The following is a 6,103-nucleotide window of genomic DNA, read 5'->3' as shown; positions in this document are numbered from 1 at the left end:
ATAAAGTAGAATCTGTATTTAATTTAAAAACTTAAAAAATAAATGTTAGGTCCAACACAATGTCTCTGTCTTAATAATATACTAGCTTTTGACCCCCGCGCCCGCGCGGATGTATATTTCATAAAATTAATAGTTTATAGAAAATAATTCATAAAAATATAAAATAAATTTTTCCATATTACATATTTGTTTTATATCACATGTCCGTTTTTTTATAATAGTATTTTTCGATATTTATAAATAGATTTTAAAACATAACAATTATATGGTTTCATTTGTGATAGTATTTTGTGCTATATATTTTTTTAATTGGACATCAATTGCATCAGTTAGATAGTAATATTTTTGTTAAATCTAACTATGTATTAATATACAGTGTAAAGCTAAATTGTTTTTAAAAAGACTGTATTAATTGAAAATTAGATATATGTATTTTATATCATATATATGTATACCATATAAATTGAAAAATCAAATATAAATATTTGTATCTGAAATTTAATTTGATTAAAATATACACCCAGCCAAATAACTACATCTTATCTATTAATTTTCATATTTATTATCATTGGGATATATTGATTTTAGTAATGCATAATCCAATAAATCTATGAATATTATGGCCCAAAATAAAAGTTGTAAATGAAGCCCAGTTTATAACTGTTTATTCCGGGAAAAAAACGTTTATCCAAAAAAAAAGTAACCACTTTTCCTCAATTAAATCTCTCTCTCTCTCTCTCTCTCTTGACAAAAAAAAAATTCTCTCTCTTTCTCTCTTATATCCGCTTCGATATTCATCAATAAAAAAAGGGATCGAAGAATCACATCCACTGAAAGCTATATTCTGGTTATCAACTTCATTGACTCAACTATTTTTTAAATCCATCGATCTATTCTCAGATAGGTTAGACTCATTAATTTTTTTTTGGATTCAGTTGAAAGGATTAATTTTTGAAGACCTAAAAACTTTAATTGTTTATTTCTTATGTCGATAGATTTCTGTTTCCATGAGTAGATCGGCCATCACGTTTCGACTTTGGAGACATCATATTGAAAAGTCAAAATCTTCATTGATAGAAGATAATCACGTCCATGAAGCCAGGTTCTCGTGCTAGAAAGAGTCCTTCAGGGTTTGTCCTTGATTCTGTTTCTATCAAAAAAAATTATGCTTCCAGTCATATGCTTATTACGATTAGTTTTGTCTAATCTACAATATTTATTTTTATTTTTCAGAGACCAGCTAAGGTATGGAATACCAAGACCCTTGACTCGGAAAGACAGATCATGGCTTCAGTTTTTAAAACGGGGATAAATCGTCTGCAATCCTTTGATCGGTGAAGGTATGATAAAAACTCTCCTTTGGTTTGTTTAGAAGGCTGATTTTAATTTACTTTTCTTTAGCTCAGTAACAGGATGGAATGACTTGATTGTCTCAGTTCTATTTAAGTGGTAGATTTATAAATATTATTGTTCAGAGCATGATATGTTAGTGGCATGGTTTCCGAGTCTTTTTATATGGTAGATTTATAAATATTATTGTTCAGAGCATATAGGATATTTGAAATCAGATACACTTTACAGGCGGGAAGTAATAGTACACCAACTAATCCGTTATGGAGAAATAGATGGACAGTCATCATAAGTGATAAGAGAAGCTCACACTGAGTACGGAGACAAAGACAGAGAGATGAGATTAACTTGTGACATCACAGAGCATAGGGAGCGAAGACCAATGAGTAAGTCAACCACCTTGACGATCAACATACTTATAAAACGGTTAGTAATTACTTAACTATAATAACTAAATCATAAGTTGAAAGCAATGTAAAAATATTTAGCCTAACTTAGATTATGAAAGAAATACTCTTTTCTTTTGAAAGCATTGTATATGTATATGAATAAAATCGAATTATATATTACCTATGAGGAAATTTGGTTTAGAGTTCCATTTTGAATTTCTTCATACTTGGCAAGAGATAGTAAATGTCTTTCATCCGCTAAACCAGAACCCGAAAGCACAGCATCATCTGCTATTGTCATCCTGTACTTATGCTGTGATGTTCGGTACTGACCACCAGCTGCAGTCACGGATACGTTTTGAACAACTCCCCATTTATCAATGGGTAAAACACGTTGAACTCGGTACATGAGACTTGGTTTGCAGGAAGCATGGATCTTGTTTCCCTAAAAAACACAAGAATATATTAGATTCAAAGGAACATAAGTAATGTTAAAAGAGAAGAAATGGTGTAGATGAAAAGTTACCCATTGGTCTGCTAAAACCATCTCAAAGCTATCACCTCCGGAAGATGTATGTTGCTTCCATGAATGTAAACATTTCACTTGAACTCTCCAACTGTTTTTGAAAGGTCTAGTTTTGTGAAAGGAGTATAAGCAGTCACGATAGACATGTTTAGGATTTAGTTTTTTTTTTTGATATGTTTGTGACGTTAGATGAAGTGTATCTATATATATAGTTGTGATTGGAAAAAGTAATAAAAGATTTTGTTAGTTGTGAGCTACGCGAAAAATCTTACAAAATTTATGACTGTAATATTAATTAATATTCTTTCCTTATTTTTGATATATCATATAACAAAGAGAATATACTTTTTGACGATAAGCATGATGTGTGTTGCAAGAATTAAAATCAGAATATGCTGATTGTGGTAGTTATGAAGAAATTGTGCGTAGAAATAGGAAAAAAAATAATGTTGTTTTGTTTAGGAAAAGGAATATTTTGTTAAGATATTTTTTATGTAATTTTAATTGTGTATAAGCAGAAATTGTTTTGAGAAAGTTTGTTTCGATTATGGATAGATTAAATCTTGTGTTTTTTTAAGAGTGAGTTACTTATTAGGACACATTTTTCTCTTTTTTTACATGATAGGACACATCCCGCTGGAGGCACACTTTCCTTTGAAAGAGAGAATTTTTGTGGATATTTTTGCCCTCCAGAAATTGAATCACGTGTTGAGATTTGCTAGACAGCTATCTACAACTGAAAATTGGTTTATGGGAAAGTGAGAATAATTGTGGCCACTTGATTGAAATTTAAAATGAAAATCTAACGAAAAGTATGGGTTTACAGATTTACGGACTTTTTTTTTGGCCATTTGATTGAAAAGAAAAATAACATCTAAAGGTTATGATTTTTTCAAACATACTTATTTTGTTATTATCTCATATTATAATATATAAATCAATATATATAAAAATTAGAAATTTCTTTTTCTATTTTGAGATCCATATGAAGATATATTTATTTTAATATATTAAAATTGAATTAAGTGGACAAACTTCCATGAACATATATTATGGATGTGGATGATATAATCTAAAAAAATGAGTTGTGGACATCGTTATTACAAAAAATTTGAGTTATGGATGGTGTGTATCAAAGAACAGCCACAGAAAAAACTTGAGTGCATTACACATTTGTAGATGAAAATGTTATGAACAAAATAAATTGTCGACACATATTGTGGATAGAGGAAAAAATATTTGCGAGTAATCAACAAAAATGAGGTGTGGATATGGTTATCATCTAAATCAAGAAAACGTTTTGTACATTTTATGAATCTTGGGTGAAAGCGTGAATAATCAAAACGTGAGTGACCACAGTTGCAAAAAAACTGAAAATTTGCCATTGTTGTTTTGGCTCTCGAGCATGACCCAGCTCACCGACTAGTAGCAGATCAAACCCGTCGACATCATCAGCTCCATGAACCTCCCCGATTCCAGCCATTCTATGTGTTTGTCGTCGCACAGGTTCAGCCGTCCTCCCCTGAAGTAGAGAGGTGCCGTCGTCACACATTCAAACGCAACTTTCTTGTCTTCTTCTTCCTCTTGCTCCTCCACATCCCCTTTCCACTGTCACAGAACAAGCAATTATGAAACAGTTTTCAAACCAAAACTTCGTGTCTTATGGTTGCAAACAGATCTCGTCCTCGACTCATCTTCTACAAATCAAAATCAAATGAAAACATTAAGGATTCACAGAGGCAAACCTGGTCCTAACCCAGCGGTGGTTGCACATAGAGGTGTTGACGTTTCTATGCCGTAGTGAGCGCAAGGAATCGAGCTCATAGATAGATTGGGAGGTGGAGTTGGTTTGGTCAAAAAAACAAGCTCTTACAGATTACCGTGAGAAAGAGCTATGAATTTTTGAGGTTTGTGATATTATAATTGAAAGCAAAAAGAAACACAGAGAAAAACAAAACATTGCAGAGAAAGGTTGAAGGAGAGAGTTTCTAGGGAATTTGGAAAAGTAAAAATAGATCTGAGATTTGAAATCGAAATTGGGGAGAGAATTGATTTTTGAATTTCTCATAGAAATTATTTTATTGCTTAGTTAGAGTCAGAAGAAAGTGTAATTGAGTCTTATTAGAGGGCATGATAGACATTGCACATCAATAAAGTGTGTCTCCAGCCATATGTGTTTTTATGTGTAATTCATAAGTGAGAAAGTGTCTTAAAAAGTAAAAATTTCTTTTTTTAATGGTACTGGCATTAAATCTTTTGTCGGACGTGATGTGAATTCGGTATTCGGTTTGAAGGTTGAATAATATAATTGTGATTATCATATGGGCCATAAGGTTTCATAAGCCCAGCACGTTTCAATTCCAAAATAATGAGTCAGTACAAAACGGCATAGCTTTATGGCAGTGGCATGGGTAATGTAATTATTGAAGAAAACTGAGGGTTATTTTTTTTTGTACTTCAGTCTTAATAGATTACTAGATTTTGACCCGCGCGTCCGCGCAGGTTTTGAATTTTATTTTTATATATCTAAACTATTTAACGACATTGTTGTCAATGTAATTTATTTACATTTTTCTTGGTTCCTACAAACTTAAACAGACATAGGATAGTCCGACTCAAACTCATTCTAGTAATTTATAATATCTGAACTGTATTAAAGGTCTAAAAACACAATATCCCAAAAAACGAATCGTGTTCTAACGGGTACTCTGATGTACTTGTCAATCTGATTTTGTAATCAAAATATATTTTTTTTTGGCACAAATGAAACATTATTATTAGATTATTAAAAAAAATTGTTTCTTTTTATAACTTGTGCAGTTTGTTTTGAAAATGTATAACTTGTGCAATTTTTGTTTTATATAAATTTGGACTAATCATATATGTACCACTTGCTTTTTATTAATTTTTTTCTAAATTTTTAGACATATTGAAAATTTTAATTTTAAAAAAAAATTATATGAAATGTTATTAATAATAAATTTATTTTCTGATAATTGTATCCTCTAACTATTTAAATGTGACTAAACTAATTAAGATTATACTATATATACAAAATAGTGTTTTTTAAATATAATATATTTCAGTTAAGGGTTTTTAAATTTTCCACAAAAAAAACAACAATAAAATGCTACATAAAATATAGTATTGTTTAAATTGTTTTATATAAAAAATGTAAATGTCTATTATTTACAAAATTGGGCCATACAACATATAATTCCAAAATTATTTACCCGTTACATAAAATCTGGCCCATATAAATATTGTCCTCAATTTTTTATTAGCCCAACTAATAACTCCGGGAAAATGTTTGTTATGTAACGTGCTAAAAACAGTACAACAATTTCTTTTTTGGCTTCTTCTTACCTTTCGATCCGTCGCTGCCTCTCTCTCTCTCTTTCTTAACTCTTCGTCTTCTTCGTGTGGAGATTCCTTCAAAAACCTAACTCAAAAACAGAATCTGAACAACTTTGATTTCATGTTCACTCTCGATCTATTGTATTAAAGGTTAGACACCAATCCTAATTTGTTTGGTTTAATTTCATTGCAAGGGTTTGCCAGATTTTATATTGTTAAATACCATATTGTATTAATGGTTAGACTTTTTTTTTAATTTGTTTGATCTATTGTATTTGGAATGGGGTCTCCGACCTCAACAAGTTCAATTCGGTCCAGGTCATATAATTACAATTTGTTTGCTCTAATTCCATTTTAAAAGGGTTTGGCAGATTTTATATTGTTAAAATTGTTTTTTTTCTGTACAACATTCTTCGTTTCTATGGTCGGATGGTTACAATTTAGGAGCCTAATGGAATTGTGAAAACTTTTACAGGTTGAT

At 30.6% G+C, this 6,103-nt stretch overlaps 2 long non-coding RNA genes across 3 annotated transcripts; one reads left to right on the top strand and one right to left on the bottom strand.

The window, feature by feature from the left end:
• The first annotated feature begins 668 nt into the window (after positions 1-668).
• On the top strand, positions 669-2,522 carry LOC106376772. 2 transcript variants are annotated; one of them, XR_001275671.3, is made up of 5 exons: positions 669-904; positions 996-1,130; positions 1,234-1,340; positions 1,582-1,776; positions 2,007-2,522. It is a non-coding gene; the product is annotated as an uncharacterized LOC106376772 (long non-coding RNA). The 2 variants fall into 2 exon arrangements; XR_001275665.3 differs by lacking the exon at positions 2,007-2,522 and having other exon boundaries at positions 1,582-1,948.
• An 890-nt stretch (positions 2,523-3,412) lies between these two features.
• On the bottom strand, positions 3,413-6,103 carry LOC111201960. Its single transcript, XR_002654897.2, has 2 exons — positions 4,011-6,103; positions 3,413-3,873 (listed from the first exon to the last, which is right to left on the bottom strand). It is a non-coding gene; the product is annotated as an uncharacterized LOC111201960 (long non-coding RNA).

This window comes from Brassica napus, chromosome C1, assembly GCF_020379485.1.
Source record: "Brassica napus cultivar Da-Ae chromosome C1, Da-Ae, whole genome shotgun sequence".
NCBI lineage: Eukaryota > Viridiplantae > Streptophyta > Magnoliopsida > Brassicales > Brassicaceae > Brassica > Brassica napus.
Note: the sequence above shows the minus strand (reverse complement) of the source record. Positions and strands in the feature narration are given on the sequence as shown.